Source organism: Sus scrofa, chromosome 1 (genome assembly GCF_054392235.1).
Source record: "Sus scrofa isolate SSC_HxYL_T2T_F1_AM1 chromosome 1, Sscrofa_HxYL_maternal_Yorkshire_Landrace_v2.0, whole genome shotgun sequence".
NCBI lineage: Eukaryota > Metazoa > Chordata > Mammalia > Artiodactyla > Suidae > Sus > Sus scrofa.
This window is the reverse complement of record NC_139383.1, coordinates 185,022,805-185,043,181: the sequence shown is the minus strand read 5'-3', so window position 1 is coordinate 185,043,181 and position 20,377 is coordinate 185,022,805. Positions and strand designations below refer to the sequence as shown.

General features: G+C 32.9%; 1 long non-coding RNA gene and 1 pseudogene across 2 annotated transcripts in view; one reads left to right on the top strand and one right to left on the bottom strand.

Moving 5' to 3' along the window:
• LOC110257011 (uncharacterized) overlaps positions 1–20,377 on the top strand; it is a 301,414-nt gene that overhangs the window by 104,048 nt on the left and 176,989 nt on the right. The gene's annotated exons all lie outside the window — the stretch shown is intronic.
• On the bottom strand, positions 3,247–3,528 carry LOC100623774 (small ubiquitin-related modifier 2 pseudogene; annotated as a pseudogene).

Genomic DNA, 20,377 nt, shown 5'->3' with positions numbered 1-20,377 from the left:
TTCATTTACTTACTTGAAAAGAAGTTAAAGATGTGAGTTTCATAGTATGTAAGCCTGAATATAAATAAAATAGTTAATTGCATAAAATTGATTTTATAGCTCAGCTTACCAGGGAAATAAGAAAATAAAGCCATTCATTTAAGAATATAAGTATTTTGAGGAGCAAAATAGAAGATTAATGACATTATTCTATTATAATATTACTTCTGTGTAATTGATGAAGTTGGGCTGTTTGATTATATCTTTGATTATAACCAATTTAAATACATAGGAGGTAAAATAACCATTCAAATGACTTAAGTGGTCACTTTCTGGCCACAATACTTCCTCAAACATGATCCTGTTAATGAAGAACCCTTTCTCCCCTATACTATCTGAAAAGTACATGGATGAAAATCATAATTTTATACATCAATAAGACATGCTCTTTTTTTAATATGTTGGATACATATTTTATTTATTCTTCTGAGGGCTTTAAATGTACTTTGTTTTCTTTTTTGGCCATCCATGGCATAAGGAGTTCCCCAGGCTGGGAATCAGATCCCAGCTGCAGTGTGTGCAGTTCTGGTAAGGCTGGATCCTTTAATCCACAATGCTGGGCCAGGGATTGAATCTTTGTTCTGGTGCTACAGAAAGACTGCCAATTCCATTTTAGCAATTTTTAATGGAAATAATTATAATAATTTTATAGCTGAGTCCTTACTTCCAAATTAAATTGGTATAAGAATTTTTTTCTGTCTCAAAAATTTTGTTATTTATCAAATTAAATTATATTTGTTTAAAATATGAATTTTTAAAAAAACTTATCCCCAAAAAACAGACTGGCTCACCCTCACATGAATCTAGAAATTTGTTCTTCAAGTGAAAAAATACTAATTTTATTTAGATTTTATTAGTTTTAAAAAAAATCCTCCAGTAGAAGCTTTCAAAATATGTCAATTTCTGCTGTAGAGCAAGTATGTATGACCCGATCATACATGTACATATATATTCTTTTTATGTTTTTATTTGCTGTACCGCAGAAACTGACTCAATACTGTAAATCAGTTATACTCTAAAAAAAGTATATTGCCCGTTATTAAGGGAAGGATAGCAAAGTAAAAATTTGTGAGAGTTTTATTGTCAAAAAAATCTGGACTTAAGGAGAGACTTTATTCCAAAATATTAATACATAGGGAAAACACTCAAAATATTAATACATAGGAAAAACACTGATAACAAAAATTGCACATATGTCAGAGGATAGGTAAATGGAATTTTCTTTTATAAGAAGGAGAATTTAACTCACTAAATGTACCCTAGCCAGGGGAGTTCCTGTGGTACAGTGGTTAACGAATCCAATTAGGAGCCATGAGGCTACGGATATGATCCCTGGCCTTGCTCAGTAGGTTAAGGATCCGGTATTGCTGTGAGCTGTGGTGTAGGTTGCAGATGCAGCTCGGATCCTGCGTTGCTATGGTTCTGGCGTAGGCTGGTGTCTACAGCTCCGACTGGACCCCTAGCCTGGGAACCTTCATAAGCTACGGGAAGCAGCCCTAGAAAAGTCAAAAAGACAAAAAAAAAAAAAAAAAAAAAAAAAAAAAAGTGTACCCTAACTAACCAATCTATGTTTTGGTTTATTGTTTGTACATATTTTAGCTTTTGGTTTTAAAATTTTTATACATTTTCACTAATTTTTAACATTTTATTTAATATTATTAATACAATTGGCCTTCTCAAACTTGAGTATCTATAAGAATCAATTGAGAACCTCTTTAAAATGTAGATGCCAGGTCCCTCTCCAGATGTTCAGATCTGGTAGATGTAGGGCAGAATGTGACATCTGCATTTTAAACCAGCACTTCATCGTCAGCATAACTAGGAAAGGGAATTAAAAAATAGTCCAATAAGAACAAATTTGTAACAAAATTAAGGGGCAGCACTGAAGGCCTAATTGATTTAAAGAACTTGAAAAAAGATTTGAAGTGCTATCTACTCAAATCTCCTATTTTTTTCTCTCTAGCATTTCTTTGTGGTCCACTCATAAAAGTAAAGAAGCTACTTTTTAGAATTAATCCAGAGAATAGGTGTTAGTTGAGTGTGACAGAAAAAAAAAAAAAAGGAGTCAGAGTGAATAAAGACTATGGAGAGAGTAGTTCAGAGGATCCAGGCTTATGGAGAAGGAAGAAGGGCCTAATGAATGGGGAAAACACTGGTGTATGGAAAGGACGCGTAGTATCAGTGCCGAAGCCAAAAGGGAAAGGTAGGTAGAGTATAGAAGAAGTCCTTGAATTTAAAATGTAGTGTTCATCTATAACTTTTCCTAAGCACAAAGAAAAAAGATTTCTCCTTATCTAGAATTTACAATATATATATAATACATAAATATATTAAGATACGTTTAGAATTTTGCAGTAGTGTATATGCATACATATAGAAGTTCAAATCAAGAAAGAGACTTTCTGTTTCCCCTAGTTCTGAGATGATTATTATCTCCTGTGAAACTGACACAATTGGAAAACCAGGCTTATAGATTTTTTTTCCAATCCTTGCGAGATCATATGCCATTTTCACAGATTAAAATAATAGGGTTTAAGTAAATTTGGCATAAATAGCATGAAACTTTTCCTGAATATTCTAGAAATAATTATGGATGATCCAACCTGACAGTAAATGTTATTTTTTTTATTTGAAATTAGAAGTTTATTTAAACAACAAGACACTTGACTTGAAGGGAAAACTATCTAGGATTAATTTATTTTAGAGTAATTTATCCCTACTTAAAGACATATTGCCCTACATGTAATAGCTACATACAAAAAAGTTATAAAATTATCCTTGGTTTTACAATGATAAATCAAAAACATTAAAATTCTCCAATTGAACAAGATATGCCAGGAATTTTATGTTGTTCTTTTTTGTTGTTGTTGTTAAACAGAGCAAAATAACTTAATGGAATGTAAAGATAAATGAACGTGCATGCCACTAATGGATAAAGGGGGTATTTTCACAAAACCAGTGTTTTTCCCCATCCCATCTCCCTCCGATGTCAATCAAAAACATACCACTGGCCATTTAGTTAAAAAAAAATACAATATGGTTATGCACATACACAAATTACTTTATGTACAATAAAGGAATGGGGAAGGGGAAAATGAAAGAATAGAGAAAACTATACTGTAGTAGTTAGGATGTGGTAGAACCAAATTGTGGTTTTCTTCTTGGTCAGAGGAACAGAATTCTGGAGTAATGTAGCAGGTCCTTTTTTTAGTAGACACCTTCTGTCTGCTGCTAGAACACATCAATTGTATCATCATTCTCCATTTCCAATTGTGCAGGTGCGTCTGTTTCACTGACTGGCTGCCTGTCAAATCAGAATCTGATTTGCCTCATTAACAGACCCTATTATTCACAATAGCCTTTCATTAATTTACTAAATGGTGTATGCCACTTAAACTGCACCACAGAACCATCCTACCCTGCCACCTTCAAGTTAATATGATTGTTGTTCTCAGTCTTGACTCCTTCCTTGGCCTTTTCGTAGGCCATGGTGGGCACCCAAGTCTTCTGAGTTGCCACTTCTCAAAAGAAGTACCAGATCTGCACTGAATGAGCACACAGCTGCACCAGGAGCAGCAAATGAAGTGTTACATTTTTTATTGTATACTCTTTAGATTTAATATTATTTTAACCAACCACTGAAGAAAATAAGATTTATGAATGGTGACTTTCTGAAAATGAGAGTACATAATTAAAATGGAATGAGGTAGATAACAAGGCTCTCGTTATTCTCAGTAGAATTCAGATTTCTACTGGAAACCTATCCCAAAGGCTTGGATCTTATGCCTTGAAAAAACATAGGAATGAAGAATAAGTTTCTCTTGAAGCAAGATAACTTTGCAAAATAAAAAGGCAATTAAGAGGCCAGTTACTAGTTAGAGAAAATTAATAGCCTAGAGGAACAGAGAAAATTAATAGCCTAGAGGAACAAGGACAAGGAAGTATAACAAATATCAAATATATGGAAACATATATCTCAAAGGCTAGAAAATAATGATCTTACACAAATGCATTTGTATCAAAAATTCAGTTCTGTTTTTCATTTACTTGAGGCTTAAAGAGAGTCTAATAATAAGGTTTAAAAAAATAAGTGAAATCAGAGTTCCCATAATGGCACAGCAGAAACGAATCCGACTACCAACCATGAGGTTGCAAGTTGGATCCCTGGCGTTGCTCAGCGGGTTAAGGATCCGATGTTGCCATGATTTGTGATGTAGGTTGCAGACACTGCTCAGATCTGGCGTTGCTGTGGCTCTGGCCTTGGCTGGCAGCTACAGTTGTGATTAGACCCCTAGCCTGTGAACCTCCATATGCCACAGTTGCAGCCCTCAAAAAGACAAAAAAAAGAAAAAAAAAAAAAGAAAAAAGAAAAAAGAAAAAAATTAGCTGAAATCCTAAATGGTATTATATAATAGATATTTCCAACCACAAGAAAATGTTCATAAAAAATCTTTTTTTCCATTAAAAAATAAGCTCCAGTAAGGTATATTTATGGTTAACAACTGTTGGCTCATAGTGTTAATGACCAGTGAAATTTTAACTCTTTTTTAAACATTTATTAAATTTAATGTTGAAGACACTGTTGGGTCATTCGAATATATTTTATACTCGCTCAAAATTTATAATAGTTTGATCAGATTATTCAGCTAATTTTGTATGAGTTGTTGAGTTACAACTAGACATCTACCCCTTTTTGTGGTTAAAAAGGAGATAATTACACTTTATAGCATAATATTATTTGAGGTGTGAATCTCTTCCATTGAGCTCATAAATTTTTACAAAATAAAATATATATTAATTTCTGACTTAATGAATGTGACTATTTTTAAGCTATGATTCCAAATTTTTTAGGAAATAAAATAGTATAAAATAATACTACTGAATATAAAACTTGTGCATAGTTAAGAGTTTTTCTCTATAAAAGTCAAGATGAAAGTGGCTTATGTAAAAGCAAAACTGTGGTCCATTGATAGAAAAGGAAAAATGTCACAGAAAGACATAACTTTGCCTTCAAAGTACTAGGTGACTTTGTTGACAGCACTGAAGCAATTATCTCAGGTGCCAAATACATGTGCGCGCTCACACACACACACACACACACATATATATATATAAGCAGTTTAACACTTCAAAACTATTTTTGGTTCAGAAGACTTTAATGAAAACATTAAAAGTTTCTGAGAAAAATAAAATTGCTTTATAAGAAGCTCCAGCTTAAAATATGCTTTTCCTGCATAGTTATGGAAAATGAAAGATTGAAACATATTTTAATCATCCAGAATATTTTCTCCTAAAATACACAAAGGGGCTATGTATGAGCCTTAAACTTCAGCTGTTTCTCATGATTCAGTTATTCATTCTTCTCATGTATTCAGTCAGTTTTATTATTATATCAATTCGTTTTTTGTTTTTTTGTTTGTTTTGTCTTTTTGCCTTTTCTAGGGCCCCACCCGTGACATATGGAGGTTCCCAGGTTAGGGGTCTAATTGGAGCTATAGCCACCGGCCTACACCAGAGCCACAGCAACACGGGATCCGAGCCGCATCTGCAACCTACACCACAGTTCACGGCAATGCCAGATCCTTAACCCACCAAGCAAGGCCAGGGATCAAACCTGTAACCTCATGGTTCCTAGTTGGATTCATTAACCACTGAGCCATGATAGGAAGTCTGTTATATCAATTTGTTTTATCATTTTAATGCAATTTTATGAATATAAAACCACCAAATACCAAGTCTTAGATAAAAACAACAGTGGAAATACTCTGATTTTTAAGAGGTGGAAGAGAATAGAGATTATAATAAAACTAATCCTACTTTTTGAGCACTCATTTTGTACAAAGCATTGTTACACACTTCATATATATTAATGTAATATAATTTTATCTGTACCAGCCCCAAGGAGTTGGGATATTAGTTCTCATTTTGCAATGTAGGTAACTAAAAATTGGAAGGGAAACTGGATTAAAATTACAGGGCTAGTAAATGAACAAGAATGTGCTTTCAGGTCTGTTTGAGTCCAAGGATGGCTTTCTGAACATTTAGACCTTCCTGGTATAGGATTCAATAAGGACCCTAAAATGAAGTCTCAGTGCTAATCAGCAGCAGGCTATGTTTGGGGTACACTGTATTACTCTTGGCACCATACCACATAAGTCTGCATTGATTTCATTTTCTGTATTAATTATAATTCCAGACACATTCCTGTATTTGTCCTCAGAAACACATTTTAAAAATTAACAATCATGCTGTTAACAATCAAAAAGTTTAAAAAAATGACTATTTTCTTATTCTGCTTCATATTTATCCTTTGAAAGAGCCCAGATCTCTTCATCACCACTCAGATTCATTTTATTTCCAAATCTAACTGATTTTCATCAGCATGCCTTTTCAATATACATACCCCTCTAAATGCCCTGTGTGCAAGTCCAGAATGTCACCATCTTTGTTTGATTTATGGCAACCCATTCTGTCTCCCTCTCTGATATGCTCATTTCTTCTAGACATAAGCTCTAAAACCATCGACAGCAAGAACAAAACCACAGAACAATCTATTCAGTTATTTAACGCTTTATTTAGTGTTGCATTAGCTGATAGAGTGATTGTCTCTTCACAATTTTACTGTTATTTTCTTCCTTTTTAAAATTTTTCTTTCATGTTCTCAATATAGAGTAAACTGCTTTTATTTAAAGTATACAATTAAATGAGTAGATATATGTTTACATTTGTGGAAATCACCACCATAATCAAGATAATGAACATCTCCCTCTGAGGTCTTCTTATGTACCGTTGTAATCTCTCCCTACTGCCTAACCACAATGCCTGCTGCCACCTTCTCTGGTCTGATTTGGTTTCAGACACTATAGTTGAAGCTTAATGAGAGTCACAATGCCATTATCTTCAAAAGTTTTTTCCTTACATTATCTTAAAATCCATACCGTCTGTTTATTCTTGTGAATGAGGGGCTTTGAGCTATAGTATGGGTTCTCAGATTTCCTTTGGAAAATGTGAGTCATAATTGATGTTAACAAAAAGTTGCACCAGATGGGTTTAAAAAAGAAAAAAGAAGCTAGGTTATTTAAGAAGGCAATGTGTTACCACAATAGAAGGCAAGACTAATGCAATAGGAGTGAGAAACAGCTCTGCAGAAACAAAAGGTGAGAGAGTGTCTAAGCGTTGCTTTAAACTAGTGAAAAAGTACTGGAGGGCATTAGGGCAGAGGTTGGTCAGTGTGATTAGGCCAACTGTGCTTGCTAATTGAAGAAGTCTGGCTCTTACCATTGCACAGACACTGGGGCAGCACTATCTTTCTTGACAGTTACTTTTCAAAGGAATGGCTCCCTGGGCCTTGAGAAAGTTGGTCCTGGGTTGTAAAACTGGAAAGAGGCTTGGAGATTTACATATCCAAAGGAAAGAGAAAATGTTTGCAATGGCAAGTTTTCTAAAGTAAATGCTTTAAGAAAAGGTAAGTCAAGGGTCTATAATCAGGAAGAAACCTGTCTGCAGTCTAGTTAAGCTGAGGGGAATGTTAAAGACGTCTTATACCGGCATTTCACTTGTAGTATCTCATTTCTATGTGTCTTAGTGCTTCAGTCAAAATTGCAAAAGGTTATTAAATACACTCATGAGTAACTGATAAAAAGGAAATGTAAATGGTCAATAGGTTTATAAAAGATGCTCAACTACACTAGTGATAAAAGAATTAAGTGAGCTTGACTGAAGATACCATTTCACTCATAGTCATATAAAAATATTTTAAAATCTGAAAATGCCACATGCTTAAGAAGATCTAAAGAAACAAACTATCATACACAATGAGTGGAAACAAAATTAATAAAAAGACTTTGGGAGAGTAATTTGGAGTTTCTTGAGAAGTCAAAGAAAACATGATAAATGAAACATTCATATATAGAATATGTATATATGAATATGTATATACATACTGAATATATGTAGAATAATAGAATATATGTATCAAATATATATATAGGAATGTCTACTCATGCAAGTAGTTATCAATAGCAATATTCACAGGAACATTATCTATAACAGCAGAAAAAAAGAAGGAATCAAGACCCTAAACATTAATCAAAATAAAGTGATAAATAATTTCATATTCAGTCAAAGGAAATCTAAACAGGAGCAAAAATAATCGATCTAAGAAAGCTATATCAATATGGATAAATCTTTCATACACTAAGTGAAAACAAGTTTCAGAAGAATGTACCCATGATAATACAGTTTATAGAAAGGTTACAAATAACATTATAAAGTATTTACAGAAACATATAAAGCATGCTTGTAAATAATAAACTCTAAAATCAGGATATAATACACTTCTGAAAAAGGAGAGAGAGAGATTTCAGGAGATGTATTTAGGGAACATCAATTCCCTAAGTACATCTCCTGGCTGGTGGATACATGAATGTTACTTTATATCTTTTCATTTGACTAGAATACTTCGTAATAAATGTGCATATTTCACACGTGTGAAGTCATTATGTATTTAAAAGTAAAACAATACAAAATGATAGAATTTAGTGTCTGATTATCAAAATATCAATCATTTATAATTTAGATCATAAGATTATTGAACTAACTTGAATTGGACTTTATTTTAAATTGACAATAAATTTGCATTTTAAGTGGAAAAATAAGCAGCTTTAGGGTATCAAAGAACATTCTCAAAAAGAAAATTCATAATACATAAATCTGCTGTTGACCTTCCAAACAAAAATTAAGGAAGGGTAGTCAGAGTCCAGGAATCCCAGGATCCTAGGAGAATTCCTAACACTGGGATGTGAAAACAAGATAAATAACAAAAATGCACTTGATTACTGATAGAAAAATCATTAGCATTATTTATAATTAACATTGTATATTGAGACTACCATGGCATATTTCTTAAATTTATTAAACAGCATATTTTCCCCTTAATTAAAATGCTGAATTTTTCATGAAGATGTTTTATTTCTACACTATTTTAGGATGATAGGTTAATATATGGCCCTATGAAAAGTAGATGGAAAATATAAAAACATGTATAAACTCATAATTTTTTCCTATATGACTCAATTTTAATTTTAGTGTTTATTATAAGGAAATAATCTTAATTGAAAAATGAAATTTTTGTGCATATATGTATGTATGTAGATATATGTATGTATTTCATATATGTATATATGTGTATTATACACATATGTGTTCTTAGGTAACAAAGTATCTCACAGTGATGACACTTTGTTGTGTTAGTCTTGTCTCAATATACAATATAGATAGATAGTTGAATCCGTATTTGTAAACTACTAATGGTCAAATATGGTGCCTTGAATCCCTTCTAATACTGATATTTAAGTGTACATTATTATTGTAAATGCACACTAAGTATTTGGAAGTGCATTTTCAGATAATGATAATTAATTTGTCCTTATGAATCCCTAGTTTCTAGTCTACCTCCCCTGATAAACATTATCAGGAATTGGCTATAATCAAAAATAAAATAAAAGGGCTATAGTCTGGGGTCATTTAAGAGAAAAAAAAATTGATTTACTTACATCAATAAGTAGTTTTTAACAAATATTGTCTTCTGATAATTTAACAACTAAACCTATCTTAATTTTATACCACAATTTTTTAGTAAATTAGTTGAAAACACTTACTGTAGATTAAAACACTGCTATAAAGCAATGATAACATTGAGAATAATGTTTTCTATTAGATGATATTGATAATACAATAACACTATCATAGGCAATATCTATTAGGTTTGTGTAATGGGTTAGGCATTATTGTGACACTTTACTTGAATTATCTGACGTAATCTTCACCATACTCTCTAGAGAGGGTACTTTTTTGATCCATATAGAATTTACATATGGAGTCTGGGGCACAGAGGGGTTGCTTAATTTGCCTAACTGTCACAGCCTGCGAGTGACAGACTGGTATTTGAACTCAACTGATAGAGTGCATTGTTGATTAGATATTTGCAAAACGAGGCTTTGTCATTTGCTTCTACTGGAGAATATTTGAGAATTTCTAAAACTCAGGAGAAAAGTTGACTTTGACTCTTCAACAAAATTCTTTTTATGTGAATGACATTAAAACAATAACAATTCAACCAAGAACCTGTTTTCCAAGATAATAGCTTTTCTATTTTTTCCTTAATCTTTTGTTCCTTCTTTTTTTTTTTTTTTTTTTCCTACTGTGGAACTTGATTGGAGAAAAATCAAGCAGTTTGGTAGGCTGCTTTTAAAAGAATACCTACTAAAGGCAAAGAACTTTTATAAGAATAAAACCTTTTGTTCCCTGTCTGACGAAATATAGAAATATGGTACAATGAAACTCCTTGAATACTCGGCAAAGAGGGGAAAAAGTCTGTTAAAAATTAATAGCTATTTGAATTTTTTGCAAGGTAACTCAAGTATCTTTCCTTCAAAGTGGAACTAGCTTTCATGGGAGTTGTTGGAAGACAGATTGAGCAATACTGAAAGTAATTTAAACTCCCTACAACATACAGATAGTTCATGAAAAACACAGTCAATGAATCTTATCTCTGAGTCTTCATTACATGATCAATTACATGATCATTACATTGATCATTACATGATCAATTCAGTCAGTCTGTCCTTCTTTCACTGAAGCAGTTTGGGGGAATAATTCAGAATAAAATATATTTTTTTAGCATGTATTACTTGTTAAATGTTTAGAGAAAAATATAATTATACAACAAAGAAGAAAAACAGAAAACATTCCAAATTTGACCCCCCCCAAATAACTACACTAACATCTCCATGTATATTCTTCTTTACATTGCAATGTTATACACACAGACAAAAAGAACAAGATGAAATTGCACTCTGTTTGAGCTATATTTATCATTTATCATTCTACTTAGTCAACATGGTACATAGCAGTAACTAACTGTAAGATGACTGTTAATGACTAAGTACATGTTCCTTGTACTACGCTTCTTAGCATATTTATGCATTTTATAATCCTTCCTATAAATGTACAACTTCTGACACATGCATAGATTATTAACTTTTCAGCTATACAATAGTATTTTTGATTTAGAATTTTTTTCCTACAGTTCCCACAAAACTCTTGAGAAAATTAAGCATTGTAGAAAATAGGACACACCTAGTAAACACAATTTCAGCAGATTTAATTCAATAATAAATAAAAAGAAAACACATTATGACCAAGTAACATTTATCCTAGGAACACAATGTTTGTTTTGTTAACAGTTGAAAATTAGTTAACAATTAATCAGGTTAACAAAATATAAATAAAACTATGTGTTCAATTTAATAGGTAAAGAACAGACATTTGCCCAAATCCCATATCCATTCTTGATAAATTTTTCAGCAAATTGCTGTTATATAATATGACTTCCTCAAGCTGGTAAAGTGTGTTAGTTTCCTGAGGCTGCCAGAACAACTACCACATGCTGAGAGTCTTAAACAACAGAAATGTATTGTCTCACTGTTCTAGGGGCTAGAAGTATGAAATCAAGATGTCAGCTGGGTTGGATCCATCTGAGAGCTAGGAGGGAGAAACTGTTCCATTCTTCTCTCTTAAGCTTCTTTTAGCTTCAGGCATTCCTTGGCTTAAAGATGGTGTTCTCCCTGTGTCTTCACATCATCTTCCCTCTGTGCATGTCTGCTTTTTTGTCTATAACAGACATCTAAATTGAAAGAGAAGTAAAACTGTCTTTATTATAACATAATCATTCAGGTTGAAAATTCAGTGGAATCTATGAAAATACTATAAGAACTAACAAGCATGTTTAGTGAGGTTGAAAACATAAGATCTATATACAAAAAGCAATTACATTTAAATATACTAGCAGCAAACAATTGGAAATAAAAGTTAAAAAATCACTACCATTTTACAGTAGCTTTATAAAAATCTAAAATACTTAGAAATATGACAAAGTATGTGTATGACGACACACTGAAAACCAAAACCAAAAAATATCAAAGAAGACCTAAATAAAGAAAATTTATGCTTTATTCACTGATTAAAAATCAAGTAGAGGGAAGATGTCAGTCTATCCAATTCTGATATATAGATTCAATTCATTGCTAAGCAAAATCCCATGGGGGTTTCTTATAGAAATTAAAAAGCTAATTATAAAATCCATAATAAAATCAAAGGACCTAGGATAGCCAACGCAGTTTTCTAAAAGATAATGATATAATGCTAGTATTATCCAATGTCAACCAGTGTTTCCTCTTTTTCTTGCTCTTTTTTCTTTTTCTGTATATATTTTATATATTTTGAAAGTCATCCAATAGCTCAATGATTCTCTGATACCTTTTAAAATTCAAAAAAGATAAGAATAAAGAAATAAAGAAATAAAAAAGAAGTTCCTGCCATGGCTCAGTGGTTAACGAATCTGACTAGGAACCATGAGGTTGTGGGTTTGGTCCCTGCCCTTGCTCAGTGGGTTGACGATCCGGCATTGCCGTAAGCTGTGGTGTAGGTTGCAGACGCGGCTCAGATCCCGCGTTGCTGTGGCTCTGGTGTAGGCCGGTGGCTACAGCTCCGATTAGACCCCTAGCCTGGGAACCTCCATATGCTGTGGGAGTGGCCCTAGAAAAGGCAAAAAAAAGACCAAAATAAATAACTAACTAACTAAATAAATAAATAAATAAATAAAATTTATGCCTTTTATTTTGGACGTAGTCTATTATGTCTTCATGTTTATTGCATTTTCTTCTATGATTTCTAATTGGCAGTTAATTTCATCCAATGTATTTTTCACCTCTGGCATTGTAGTTTCTATATCTCAAGGTTCTGAGTCCCTTTTCTAACTCCCGTGACTATACTTGTTCAATATTTCTACTATTTTTTAAACATATAGAATATATTTTAATAACTGTTTTAATCTCCTTTGTTGCTAATTCTAATGACTATTATCAGTTCTGGGTTGTTTTGATTAGTTAATTATTTCTCCTCATTGCAGTTAATATTTCCCTGCTTCTTTACTGGTTGGAAATTTGGCTTCACTGCCATATGTTTTAAAATTTATCTTTTGGTGTTGGATATTTTTTTGTATTCCTATATATATTTGAGCTTTGTTATAATGCAGTTACATTCCTTGGAAATTGTTTGATACTTTTAGGTTTTGATTTTAAAATGTGTTAGACAGAACTAGGGTAGCATTTAGAATAAAGCTGATTGTGTTGTGGTGAGTCCAAATGCTTTATCTAATGCCCTGTGAGTTTTGGTATTTCTTTTTCCAGTTTGGTTGGCCCTGTGGGAATATCCCCTTCTTTTTCCTCAGTTTCTTTTAGTTGGTTCTTTTCTTGATCTTTGGTGGTTTGATAAATGCCCATGGGAGAACTATGCATGCTCTTTGGAATTCTTTCTGTTTAGTTCTTTGCTTTGTGATTCTCTGTCCTCATCTTAGATTTACAAGTTCATTACTTTAACATGGGTTCTTCTTGTCTTTTTCATGACCTGGGAACTCTCTTAGAGCAGTGAGCTGTGGCAGTCACTGGGCCACCAGTTTTTCTCCTGTTTCTCCAAGATCTCTTGTATTTTGCTTCATGATGTCCATTGTCTTGAAAAATCAATGTTATATGTAGTTCATTTAATTTTTTTGTTGTTTCAGGTAGGAAAGTAAATCATATTCCCATTCCAACATATTTCCTTGAAGCAGAAGTGATCCTTTACTTTTTTAGAAGTAAATAATATTTTTGTAGGAACCTTCAAAAAGTCGACTTTTTAGTTGAGAAATATTTTGAGGTGTGGAATAACCCAGTGACTTGTGGGCTGAGAGTAAATTATTTGATGTTAAAAATAATAAGTTAAAATTTATATCCAAACAGTTAAAATTGGTGTATGCCAACAAAGAGTATATTTTGAGGTTTTGAAGTTGTTGTCAATAAAACTTACCACAATCTTGGATTTCAGAGAGCTAAAAGTTAAAAGTTAGGAATATTTTTGTCATTGTTTATTTATTCAAATTTCACCTTAAGAGAAAGTTTCTAAACAACTCTGTAGGATATAATATTCTGATATATTAAAGTTCTCAAAGATATTTTTATAAATGTATGCACATAAAAATACAAATATTACTTGGAGACACATTTTAGATCAAAACTTTTAGCTGGTAAAGTTCTAATGTCAGTTGAGCTATGTGTTTGTTTAAAAGAAATTAGCAATATGCTTCCATACTACTTTTGTCTTTCATCAGCAAAAGTACATTTAGGGACATACACATATTAAATATAAAGCAGGACTGATTTTTAACATCTTTAAAGTGACCATACGGATATTTCTTTCTAGTTCTCAGTAATGGGAAGCCAGAGATTTGCATATAAAACTAGGTAACCCATAAAACTCATTCTGCAAATTTAATAAAAATTAAGTTTAAAATATCTTACTAAGTTCTATGTATAAAACATCGTTCTGAACATTAATATTCAAAAATACATAAAATACAGTCTCTGATTTTGAGGAGTTTAGGTTTTGGAGAGGAGGAAAATGTTTGAATCACCTATTGAGTAACAAGTAATAACTGCTGTGGCAAAGGAGGAAAGAGCTTTCACAATCTGGGAGGAAGTCCAAGAGGGAAATGCTGCCTGAGCTGAGTCTTTAAAACCACTGGCAAAGAAAACAGGAAAGGGCATAAAACAGGTTTCAAAAGGAGAGGATTCAATATATAAATCCTTAATTTAATTCTTAGTAAGAACTAGTCATGTTTGGTTTTCCAGTACATCTTTATTGGAATGATTTTAAAACACAGTTTTCATATTCGAACCTTTAGATTAGTTATTAAATGAAAATATATAAATCCTACCTCTGTCCTCAATCCATCATCCATATTGTAAGTAGGATATGTTTGCAAACACTGCATTCTATCCATGGCAGCCTTGTGCTTAAATCTCTGTAATAGCTATTCTCTTAATTTCACTAGGAAAAAGCCCAAAGTGTTTAAACTATGTTCTAAATTCCATCAAGTTCTATTCATTTATTGTCACTTTAACTTTACCTCAATTTAATGTCACTTTCCTCATGGAGTATAGGACCAACCATATTTATTTCTGTATTGTTCCTTTTATGTTTTATATTTCTCTTGCCAGCAAACATCCCTATGCTGTTTGAAATCTCTCCCTGGAATTTATACCTCAACTAGCAGAGGTCTACATTGTCAACATGCTAGAAATCAAGATTTTCTCTTCCTATCCCTCTAAACTTCTGCTAGAAAATAAAATGAGATAAACTCACGTCAGCAGTTCTTAAAAGGAATCTACCCAAGTTCAAAGACAGCCCAACTCCTGGCTTCCATTTCTGCATCTTTCCTTGACAAAGTGGAGGAGGGTGCAGACTCCCACACATACTTTTCAACATTTACTTCATTGTTTTCATTGTCTGCATGCAACCATCACCACTGATATAACTGTCCACTTGACTCATATTTATGTTAGTCACCTCAAGAAGTTCAGACCTCCAGTCATTCCTCATTTCCCCTCTACTAAGCCAAAACTTCTACTTGTTTTCTAGATCCCATCTCTTCTCCTTTATTCAAGAATATTCCTTCAGTAAATCTCCCCACTGTCTAGCTAATCAGATTTTTCCATTGCTGAGTATTTCTGATATGCCATCAAATTTGGCCACATTTACTGCTGTAGCTACTTCCCAGTTATCAGTTTCCCTTTACATAAAATCTCTCTCCACAAACTACCTCAGGTTCTTCCTTTCACATTTTATTTTTTTTCCAACTCTTCCCTGAACCCAGCCTTTTCAAAGTTACCAGTGATCTCCATGTTGCTACATTCAATGGCCAATTCTCATATCAAATTATATTGACCTTTCAGGAGATTTTATCAAAATTTTGTCATTTCTCTTCTTTGAAAATGTTCTTTATTGGCTTTTAGAAAAATATATTTCCTTTGTTTGCCTCTCATCTCATCAGTCTGTTCGTCAGTCTCCTTCATAGGATGTTTCTCATCTCTGAGCCTATTAACATAGGAATGAATGTTCCAGATTTAGTACTTAGTTTTCTCTTCTTCTATATATGTATTCACGAGTTCTTGGTGATCTTACTCTCATAGTTAAATTCACATCTCCATTTGCCCCAAGTGATTTGGCTTCTTGTTTCCTCTCTTACCTCATTTTCAATGTACTTCTTGACTTCCTTTTTATTTCCACTAGTTTACTAACTGGTGTTTGAGATCTGTGAGGAATACCTCTTCCTTTGCAAATCTGCATTTGCTGTTCCTTCTGCCTGGAGTATCTTTCCTCCAGATATCATTATAACTCTTTCCCTCACCATTTTTTAATATTATTTAGATATAATTTCCTCATTTAAAAAGTTTCCTAACCAATCTTTTAAAGAGTGTCCATCACTTTTACCCTGGCACAGACTAAATACTTTCCCTGGTTTATTTTTATTCCAAAATATATCACCAACTTAATATGTATTTGCTTATTCATTTTTAATTTTTGTGTCTACCTAATAGAATGTAAAGTTTATAAGACAAGGGATTATATTTTGTTCAGTGGTCTCTCTCCATTGATTAGAAAAGTACACAGTAAATAGTAGGTATTTATAAAAACACCTGTTGAATAAATAATAAATGGAGCACTTGTTCACTCTTCCAGTGTCTTAAGTTTCCTTTGGCATTCAGTATAGTTAAGACTTTTTCCATCAAGTTTTACCTAATCCTATGTGAATATGTCTCATCATGATGTGCCTTCCTTGTAATTAGAATCATTGTGCTGAATGCATTGTTACTGTTTTTATAATTGTTTTTTCCCCTCCCTGAATGATAGGCTAAAAACTGTGAGGGGCTAAGTCTATTTGTTGATTGTATTTTCCTTAGTATTTATTTACAACTGTAGCAATGTAGTTCCTGTGGAAATCAGGTATTCCATTCAAAAGAGTTTTGATATATGTCTTGTGACTATTTTAAAAAGCATATGAAAAATACTTTCAAATGAGATCAGAAACATTCAGGGTGATACAGCCATTGACTGAAAAAAATACTTTCAGAAGTTACTGAAATAAATGATAATTTGTATAACTTCTCTTTTTTTAGTTGGGGCTAAAATTAGTACATATCATATACTATATACTAATTTTATATACATTGTTTACATATAATATTTTATATATATTGTTTTTATATTCCCTGCTTTCCTGCACTTTCTAAGCTGGCATTAGGAAAGCCATATCTCACACCTTACAGCACAGTAGGAAGAACCACTTCCTCCAGTCATGCAGAAAGTTTGGGAGGGGCAACAGAGCTGTTGTGAATCCTGCCATGGAGGCCCACAGAAACCAGGATGCCTGGCCTTACCACAGGGGATACTGGCCAGCTGCTTGTGTAGCCTCATCTACTAATTAAGTAGCACGCCTTAGGAGTAGGTGGAGCTGAGCAAATCTTGAGCCCAGTACAGGAATGTGCAAATATTAAGCATTTATAATCTTTGTCAACATTATACAGACTCTCAGAAGGAGAATGAGACATAAATTTTCACTCATAGAACAAAATAAGGGATAACTGGAGGGACAAAGTTTTAGGCTTCTTTGTTAAGAGTATTTTAACTGAAAATTAGGGAACACAATCATGCCATGGAAGTTGATATTTACAAAATTTATGAATACTTAGAAGATTGTTCGGGCAATCTACATACTTCCTAATATGTAGCCGTGGAATTGAAGCTCTGTATTGAGGAGGAATGTTTTATTGAAGTCTTTGTTTAATGCTTAACAATGTAGTGTTCTCTAATCACTCAAACTATTATAATTGTGGTTTGTTAACAAAGAATTTATTGGAGGTTAATACTTGGTCCAATTTCAATAGTCAATTTGGGAAAGAAATTAGTCACAGTATCAATACTAAAATTACATCATTTCTCAAGTAATTGTAAAAAGAATAAACAAAAATGGTTTAACATTTAAAATAATTGTTAGAAAAAATGATTAAAGTTCAGAATGATCACTTAGGGTTTCTAATGTTTTGTGCCTAAATAGAAAATGAGATTTTATTAAAAATATAAATTTGTGGAGTTCCCATCGTGGCACAGTGGTTAACGAATCTGACTAGGAACCATGAGGTTGCGGGTTCGGTCCCTGCCCTTGCTCAGTGGGTTAATGATCCGGTGTTGCCGTGAGCTGTGGTGTAGGTTGCAGACGCGGCTCGGATCCACGTTGCTGTGGCTCTGGTGTAGGCCGGTGGCTACAGCTCCGATTCAACTCCTAGCCTGGGAACCTCCATATGCCGCGGGAGCGGCCCAAGAAACAGCAACAACAACAACAAAAGACAAAAGACAAAAAAAATATATATATATATAAATTTGTACTATAATTTGTATGATTATTAAACATTCTATAGAAAAATTAGGAAGATATATGACATAATTTAAAACATTAAAAATTAATGACACTGAAGAGTTTCATTATCAAGATTTGAATTTTTTCTCACTTTTTTCTATTTTATCCAAAATTATGATAGTTCTACTTAAATCATTTTGTTTAAATACCCTTAGGAGTTGTCTTGTGGCTCAGCAGGTTAAGGGTCTGGTGTTGTCACTGCAGTGGCTCAGAACACTGCTGTGGTGCAGGTTTGATCCCTGTCCCGTGAAATTCTGCATGCTGTGGGTGCAGACCAAAAAAAAAAAAAGATTATAAAATACTTTTATCTACTATATTGGAAACATTTTCTCAAATCACAAAATCTTCTATAAAATAATTTTAATTTGAATATGTCACAGCCTAATTTAATTATTTCCCAATTTTACATTCATGTTACTTTAATTTTTTCTATTATATAATTATACTAAAAGACCTTGATGAACAAAACTTTTGCATACATTTTTTATATACAACTCTAATTTTATCCTGTGGAGAATATTAGATATGTAGTTTCCAGCTTAAAGAAGATCTTGATTCAAAGTATCAAGCTGCTATCCTTAAAGACTGGAGTAAAATTCTTACTAGTATTTTAAAAGTGTTTCTATTTGATTATGTCCTGTCCAAGTGGAAATACTTAGATTTTAAAACATCTACTATTCCTGCTATTTTAAGTTTCTATCTATCCAAAAGCTATTTATAAGATTTCTCATTTCCTATGTGGCTAGGTTAAGCATGTTTTTGTAAATTGCTTGTCATTTCTTTTGTTATTTAATGAAGTACATGCTTTTGCCCATTTTCCCTTTGGAAGGTTCACTAGTTACTTTGTTTGCAAATGTATATCAAAGGTATTATCTATTCAATTTATGTTGTAATTATTTCTTCAATGTGTTAGTCCTTTCAGTTCTCTTTTTTTAAGAAGTGTTTGACTTATTTCCAAAACCTCAATCATTCTTCTTTTATTTCTTTACCTATTTTAATACTTGGAATATTTTTCACCACCTCTACTTCACTTATATGATGTGTCCAGTATAGCTCTTTACAACACATTCACCCTTTTAATCCTCACAAAAGCCCTATAAGAAGCCACTATTGATCATTTTACAGATGAGGAAACTTAGCAATGGAAATAATAAATTATTTTCTCTAAATCATATTAGCCCAAAATTTTCAGAGCCAGGATTTCAACCCAGGTGGTCTAACTCCATATTACATGTGTTCAACCATTATGAGGAACTCCCTGTATTTTCCTCTATTTAATACATGGTTTTATTTTAAAAAATTTAATCCTTATAGTCTTTATGCTTAATGATATGTGCAATCAGATTATTTACATTTCTTTTTCTCCCTTGAGAGGGCTTATGGTGCCAAGAGTATTTTGAATAATTCCCCAGTTTTGAGAGAGTAGGCAAATGAGTGGTCATATCAGAGAATGGTAATTGAAATTAAAGTGAATAGGAGTTCCCGTCGTGGCGCAGTGGTTAATGAATCCGACTAGGAACCATGAGGTTGCGGGTTCGGTCCCTGCCCTTGCTCAGTGGGTTAACGATCCGGCGTTGCCGTGAGCTGTGGTGTAGGTTGCAGACGCGGCTCGGATCCTGCATTGCTGTGCCTCTGGCGTAGGCTGGTGGCTACAGCTCCAATTCAACCCCTAGCCTGGGAACCTCCATATGCCGCGGGAGCGGCCCAAGAAATAGCAACAACAACAACAACAACAAAAGACCAAAAAGACAAAAAAAAAAAAAAAAAAAAAAAAGAATGTCAATGAATAAAGTATTTAAAAAAAAAAGTGAATAATAGAGCCATTATGCTTGTCAATTATAATAATTAACATACATATTTAATATACAAATAATCACATAAATTCAGTTTGCTTATTCATATACATTACACACACTCACAAATTGTTAACTATTAGATTATAGATAGATATATAGATATATGCTCCTAGTTCCTGGCATAAAGATC